This window comes from Henckelia pumila, chromosome 4, assembly GCF_033568475.1.
Source record: "Henckelia pumila isolate YLH828 chromosome 4, ASM3356847v2, whole genome shotgun sequence".
NCBI classification, from domain to species: Eukaryota; Viridiplantae; Streptophyta; class Magnoliopsida; order Lamiales; family Gesneriaceae; genus Henckelia; species Henckelia pumila.
In genome coordinates this window covers 214,586,871-214,594,876 of record NC_133123.1, presented here as the reverse complement: position 1 = coordinate 214,594,876, position 8,006 = coordinate 214,586,871, and the positions used below count along the sequence as shown (strand labels likewise).

The following is an 8,006-nucleotide window of genomic DNA, read 5'->3' as shown; positions in this document are numbered from 1 at the left end:
ATTGCCTCACCCGGTTAAGAAGACTTACTCGCCTGGTCATACTACAGATAGCTTGTAGATTTTTGAATAACGGTTGTTAGGATATTTTTCGATTCAAGCTTCACGTACTTCAAAGTATTTCATATACTTTATCAGAAAAATTCGGTTGACAAGCGATGCACAACCATCAAGAATCAATAAATCAAATAGTTACTCGAAATATACTCTGCTAAGGTATGAGCAGAAGTTGTCGGTGAGTTGTTTTCCTTATTTGGAAGCATTCCAAATCACGCATTAAATAGATTGCACTATCTATCAAGGAAGACGACGACATCAATACTCTTGCATTTATGAGGCCTACTGTTGAACGTTGAACGAACTTATACAAGAGACAATATAAATAGATAATGCTCCAAGCAAGAGAACAAGAGAATTGATCTATCTATTTTATCCAAGAATTCTCGCTTACAAGCTTGCATTCTTAGTAACCTTGAGCACTCAAGAAATTCACATCATCAACTGCTCAATTAACTCTCGATTACAAGAATTATATCAGATCTCGACAACAGTTTTTAAAAAACCGTTGTCTATACGCATAAGGTTTTCGACAAAAATTCTAAAATCCATTGTTTATGTGTGTGTTTTTAGGATAAAAGACAACGGTTCTAATAAATCCATTGTCTTTGATATTTTTATTTTTCTTAAAAATATTATATATTATTTTCCTTGTCTTGCACGTGCACCGCTTTATCTCATTTCCATCTTCTTCAAGTATGTGGATCGTGATTCCTTTCTCGTCTCTCAACCCTAGCCGCCCACTCTTGTCGTCGAATCACCGTTCTTTTATCCTGAATTTGTTTTGTTGTTTTGTTCCCCACAACATAATCTTCGTTTTGAGCCAAAGATGGACATATTTGAGCTTTTTTTTGTGCGATCGAAGTGTTTTCACGATTTGCTTATATGCGCTTCTTCTCTGGTGAGTTTGAACGCTGATTTTCAGTCGATTCTTGGTGTTCTGCGTGGATTCAGTGTACGAGTTTGCAAAAATTTATAGATCTGCAAAATTTCAGAGGTACAAAGGGTTAAATTTCTCCGAACCAAGGCCCCTGTAATAAAAAGAACTCTACAAATCCCGGTTCGGAGACTGTTAAACTCGAGCCTGCATCCGAGGGAAGTCCACTGTTAGGTATGCTTTCATATGCTTATGTTCTTTGAGGTCTTAGGTTACGATCTTATTAAGGGATTTGATTTGGATATTGAAATTGCATAATCTAATATGGAGTGAATTTTAAATTCAATTGAATTTTTTTTTTCTAAACAAGTGAAGGAATTTGAAATTAATGAATTTTAAATCCAAGCAGTTTCTCAGTGATTTCTGTAGGAAGAATCCTGGACAGACGTAAATTCGTGAGAGCCGTAGGGCAGGGTAAGAAGGCGGTCTCAATTAATTTTGCGTGTGTGAAGTTTAAAAACTTACAATAATTACATAGAAATTCGATTGACAGTAGGGTGACCGCTCATTTTTGTTGTTAATTCCTTAGCTGTCGTGGTATGGTTGGGAAAGCGAAGCCATGGTGCTTCAGATTTTTAAGATCTAAATATTCAAATTATACGGATGCTATTTTCTGTAGTTTATTATATTATTATTTTGCTAAAAGAATATTTTTTTGACTACTAAATAGATGCCCTGGAGAAACTCAAGGTGTTTATCGACGTTGAAAGGGAACACTACAAGAAGCTCGTAGAATTTATCCAGAAATCATGTCATGGACAGTATCACAGGTAGGAGAATTTATTGCATATTAAGCATTCCCCTACAATCAAATAAAATATTAATTGTTGGTAATTTGTAGGTATCATTGTGGATGGAGTAGAGAAACACGAACTATGGTGTCACTTATTGGTTTCGTTCATTGGGTAGAAAATGAGAGTATTCTTCTGCACGCAGAAGTTTAGGAAAATCTTGGGTGGGGTATGTTCAAGTTCCATTTTAAATTATTATTTGAATTATAAACTCTAGGTGTTTTTGTGTGTCCCGGAGTTCATGGATGATCCAATAATGGTTGAAGGCTTGTTTTGAGTAAAGCTGTTGTGGATTTTGTACTACTTGGTAAGCGCTCGCATCTGAAATCCTTCTATTTTAATGAAGTTTTGAGTCAAGCTGTTGTGGATTCTTAAACTGGTAAATCCCATGGTTCACATTTATAGAGATTGACTTCTGGGATGAAGTCGAGCTCGATGATCCCACCGCTGATTTTCCGATCGAGATAGTAGACAACCAGCTCCTCATCCGTTGGATGGAATCTGAATCCTGGAGGAAGTGTCATTGCTCCCATAGTCTTAATATATATTATCGTTAATTTCTCTATGACCTTATAATGCATGTGCAGGAAATGGAGGGATTAGTTTGGGAATTAAGTGTCGAATTTATAGTATCGTGTCTCCAACAGGATTGCATGGCACTAAAAGATTTTTTTTTTATATTCTAGTGTCTTGTAGATACCCACTAGCGGTTGGTAGGGTATTAAAGCCATGCACAAAAGTAGACATCATCCCAATTTTTGTCTTTATGCATTATATTAGTTGGCATTCATTCACATTAGCTTTAGTAAACATGAGCTTTAGTAATCATCAGGCTCTATGTGTAGACTCTAGTATTCTTTCAACTCCCATGGCCATTAAATTTTATTTCATCTAGCTGGTTATGTTAATTCTGATATATAGTACCTGAAACACAATCTACTAAATCACATGCATTAAATTTAATAAATATTAGGATTATTATTTTTAAGTTTAATTGATTAAATTCTTTATGTGAATTATGTGTTAATAAAATATTTTTATTATTTATTCAAATAATTTTTATTGTAATAACTATTTAATTAATATTTTTTATTATTTAAATTTATGTGTCTAAATGATTTTATTGTGCAATTTAAATTGTTTTAATATTTTAAAAGTTTAGGCTTGCATATTTAAATGATTTTAATTTTAATTGTTTACTTTATTCTTTTAAATGATTTTAACTGTTTAGCTTATTTGTTTAAATATTTTCGAGTGTCTAACTTATTTATTTTAAATAACCTAAGTTTAGCGGTTAGTTATTTTAAATTATTTTAAATGACTAGATTAATTATTTAAATGTTTTTTTAATTGTCCAAATCATTTTAAAAGTTTTTATTTCCGTATGTGTATTTATTTAAATTTCTTTTAAACGTTTGTCTAGTTTGTTTAAAATTATTATTAATCGTTCTGCTTGTTATTTAAATATTTTATTCGTTGTCGGAACATAAAAATATTTAAAGAGTTTAATTCTTGATTTTTCAAGCTTGTGTTTTATTTAGTGCAATTAAATTAATATTCCTAAGTTGCTAAGTTTGTATGTAGCACTTTTTCTCCTAACACTCACACACTCACAATTATATACATACACATATGCTTACACACACCTACACACTTAAACTAAATACACAACCGTAGCCCCTAAAAATTCACACTCAAATCTCACCCAAATCTCACGCTCCTTCTCTTCCCCTTCTTCAAAGCCAACGGCTTCTTCTTCCTCAAGCTTTCCCGACCGCTGCCGGCGACCACCACCACTTCGGAACTTGCCCTGGATGTTTCCTCGAACAGCTGGCCGTCCCCTTCAGCTCATTCCAGCTCCATCACGTCGGCCATAGCTCACTCGAGCACTTGGTTCCATCTCCATTTCTTGAGCATTTCGAAAATAGGCAAGGATATGGTTCTTTCTCTTCCCCATGTAGATTAGTATATTTTGTGCCTAGCATTTATTGAAATTTCAAAAATGTATGTATGCCTATATATGCCCTGTTCGAGTTTTCTCATTTCTGCCGAGATTCTACTTCATACATGTGTGAGAAAATGTGATATTTTGGTTTCTTGTTGAAGGTTGAAATGAGTATGAGTTTGAAATGTTGATTGCATTGATGCCTTGTTCTTTTTCGAAAAATTTCAGAAAAATGTTGGTCAAAACTGTTCCATTTTCATGCTTGAGAAATGTTTATATTATGGTTATGGTTGAGGTTTGAAAAGGATTTAAATTCTGAAATGGTGATGGTATTGATGCTTGTTGGTTTCAAAAATTTCAGATTGTTTCCCTAGCTTGTTGGTTCGAGAATGTTGAGTTATTATTTGTGTTGATTTGGATGGTGGATTAGGGGCTACCATGGGTGAAATGTAGTTCACATGGTAGCACTTAGGTGTGTTGGATATAGCTAGCAAATTGGAGGTGAAGGGCCATCGAAGATTGGGTCATGTTGGCTTCGGTTTTGGGGGCAGGGTAGGTGCTGTTGTACGAGCTGTGATAGGTTGAAGAGAGGGCTGGTTTCAGTGGTTCAAGTGAGTCTAAAATGTGGTCTTGGTCTGATTTATAGGCTGGGATAAAGGGAGTCCAATCGTTAATTCTTAGGAGGGAGAATGGGCTAGATTATGTGAGCAGAATTTTGTAAGGGTTGGGGATGCCCGGAAACGAGTGTTTAAAACAGAGTTAAAATCAAAATTTGGATAAGGGCTCGGGTTGGGAATGAGGCCAAGATGTTAGGAGTATGTAGGTGAAAGCGAAAATTAATTCGGTTAAGTTTTGGTTGGGTTATAAGCTTATGAAGGAATAGGTGCAAAATTTTAGTGTCGTAAGCTTGCTGTCCGGAAATAAATACTCATAAAATTATTGTATCCTTATTTAGTTTTAAGTGTGAGGGAGTAGTGGTTTCAAGCGGAATCTTTTTTGATTAAGAATCGAGCAAGTTACATATTTTACGACTGAACCGCTCCAATTTGCCTTAAGCGCTACATTATGATTTAGTTTTCCCATCCTTTGGTTTGTTTCCTAAATCACCATCCCGGTCATTATTGTGTGAGTCATATGCATGATTATCAATAAACATTTACATGTACATCATATTTACATATGCATGCTAAGTCTCATATTTATGAATGAAATAAAGTATTTTACGAACGAAGTGAGATGATTGTGACTACAGTAACATTAATGTGTTTGGACGAGCAGGGAGACGCCTTAGCTTCCCTTACCAAAATTCATGTGTATTGACGGTCTATGAGAAATCTTGGCTTACCATACCAACCATAGGACAAGACGGGTTGGGTGTTATCCTGACTTCCTTGCGGCATAGTGCACTGCAGCCATGATCAAGATCGAAATCACAGAGTCACAATTCAAGGATCTAAGTTCAAATCATTTATATCCATGTTTCAGTACAGTTTATTCAGTTACATTGCTTATGCTCGACTTATCCATGCATATGTTCCATTCATGTTCACTTCATTTTTTTAGAAATCAATTGTTTAAGTTAAGGACACAAAGTATTTTATTACAAGATATTTTTAATCTCCTTGTGCTTGTATTTATGTAATACTCGTTATATTCCCCTCCCCCTCCCTCTCATATTCTTGCTGAGTCTTTTAGACTCACTACACTTATTGTTTTCAGGTGAGGAGTATTTCATTGAGTTCGAGGGGCAAGACTATCGAGTGGACAGCGATGCGGGCACGACACATCCCTTCGACCTATGTCAGTCTTTCGCAATAGTAGTTCAAATTTTATTGCTTTAAATTCTATTATTTTATTGATTGGATTAATGTAAAGGTAAGGATTTATTGTAAGTTATTGGGTATGTAATTATCAAATTATTTAACATTTGGTTGTTTGTATGACGAATCTTTTTCTTAGGTTCCCATTTTTTTTCAGTCTATCTTGTTTAGTGTTGTTGCTTGTGATTTTAAATTTGTTGTTTGTGACAGGTGGGTTGTTATATATATTGTAGTGACCCTTACCCGGATCACCTACTAAACAAAACTTAGGCATACAATTAACTTAATCAAAACAGTAATCAGAATTCAACTGCGGAAACCATAACATTTACAACCCCAAGAAAGGAATCTGTAAATATCCAAATATAATACAACCAAATCGAATAGGTGTATAAACCCAAAACAACAGAATAAAAACTTAAACGAAGCTCCAGCTGATCAACCACTGTCTAGCCCCTCTTCGATCCACCCTCCTCATCCAATCGCAATCCTGCCCCAAGGAATAGGGTGTCCAGAAACACAGAGTACGAGATGTGAGCATAAAATGCTCAGCACGAGAGTATGAGTATGCATGCATGCAAAGTGAACTCCCTATAAACTCGAGGTCAAGGATCAGATAACAGAGACAGACCGGACCCTGGTATGTAGCACGCTGGGCCGTCTCTTCAGGAGGTGGCTCCCATACCATAATACCAGTGGATTTACCGGTCCCAAAGCCATGGAAGTCCATCCACTAACAGGATAGGGTACAACCCTACTAATAGACATCTCGAAGGAGATAGCTCAGTATGCAAATGTATGCAGCATAAATCAATGACATATAAATCATGCAGTCACATAATACATGCATACTCAGTCAGGATATCTCGAACAGTACTTTCGTACCTCAAATACTAGGCAAGTGCTATCAGCCCTAGGTCCACGCCTATAATCCGCGCTACACTGCCAAATGATACAACTATCATTATAGCTCTCTAAAAGCCTTAACTAAGCTAAAGCATACTCCTACATATTTTTAGAAAGCAAAAGCTATACCTTCGTCCGTCGTTAGCCCTTTACTGTCGATTGCCTCAAAACTAGGCCACAGCTTCGCTACGACGCCTGGATCGCTATGCCACTTCCGGATTCCCGATGGGACGCCTAAAATTCCCTAGATCTGAGTTAGAAGGCTAAGTAATCGAGAGAGAAGAGGTGATTGGTGCGTCTAAATCTGAATCTCGGCCCTCCTATTTATAGACGGAGTTCGGATCGTCCGAACTGGACTTCGGAGCATTCGAACACAATCGGACCGTCCGATCTCGACTTCAGGTCGTCCGAACCCGATAATACATCATTGCTTACGTCAACACAATGACGTCATCCATGACGACTGTCGGCAGCACGTTCGGAGCGTCCGAACCACTCTTCGGATCGTCCGAACCCTGACTTCGGACCTTCCGAACCTTGACTTCGGAGCCTCCGAACTCGACGACCCTCGAACAATTTTCGAGCATTCTGAATCCATTTCCGAACTCTGTTAATCCATCTGGGACTCCCTTAATCATGTTTTATTACATCTAAACATGATCATATTATTAATTACTCATAAATCGTTAATTCTGGATACGGGTTACTACATATATAAATAAGTAGGTCATGCCAAAAATTTTTGAAAAATCCGTATTTTATTAAATTATTATTTAAAATAGAGTTAGGGTCGTTTCATGACAATGGGAGCTACGTGTGAGCGAATGAAATGTAAAATCTTGGAGAAGAGTTGTGTGGTCAAGTAATTAATATTTTAGTTTTGAGATTTGGAGACTAATTAATCATTTAATTAGTTAAGATTAACGTATAGAGCATACAGATATAATTGGAAGTACTGCTTTACAACATCACAAAAACATATATATGTTGTCTGTTTGCTGAGTATTTGTGATTATGCAACCTTTTAGCAGTACCTTCGCTGGTATACCGAGAAAATAAGTAAGCATACCTCATCGAATATGATATCTCTTTTTGTGATGTAGAGAATATGAATCACATTCTCTTTCTTTCTTAACTTACATTTTTATTATCTAGTGACTAGTGATAATAAGAATTAAAAACATATGTTTATGTTATGCTTTTGTGTTTGCGACATCTTTGTCGGTCATTTTTATGACATCAAATCGTTGATAAATTTTGATGGTATATCCTGCATTTGCTTCCATGAAGTTCCAAAAAGAACAAATGAAAGCCCAGGAGGTCCATTGCAGCTTATTGCTCTGATCTTGCCACTTTTTTGTCCCACCGAGACATGATAACGTGGAAACTATAAGAAGGGCATTGGATCTTGGAGTAAATGTCAAAATGATAACTGGTAGACTTTGTTTTTCAAGTTTATTTAACTTTTGTTATTGATGTCTGCTTCAGAGAGTGATGAACCAAAGATCGAAAAGTAGTTGATGTGAGCTGGAGCTAATTACACCATCAAGGAT

General features: G+C 36.1%; 1 long non-coding RNA gene across 3 annotated transcripts; it reads left to right on the top strand.

Annotated features, from left to right (window-relative positions):
* Positions 1-745: 745 nt before the first annotated feature.
* Positions 746-5,685, top strand: LOC140864479 (uncharacterized). Of its 3 annotated transcripts, XR_012144245.1 has the most exons (5): positions 746-955; positions 1,050-1,165; positions 1,662-1,761; positions 1,833-2,089; positions 2,188-2,776. It is a non-coding gene; the product is annotated as an uncharacterized lncRNA (long non-coding RNA). The 3 variants fall into 3 exon arrangements; XR_012144246.1 differs by lacking the exon at positions 2,188-2,776 and adding an exon at positions 5,447-5,685 and having other exon boundaries at positions 746-1,165; XR_012144244.1 differs by having other exon boundaries at positions 746-1,165.
* Positions 5,686-8,006: the final 2,321 nt, after the last annotated feature.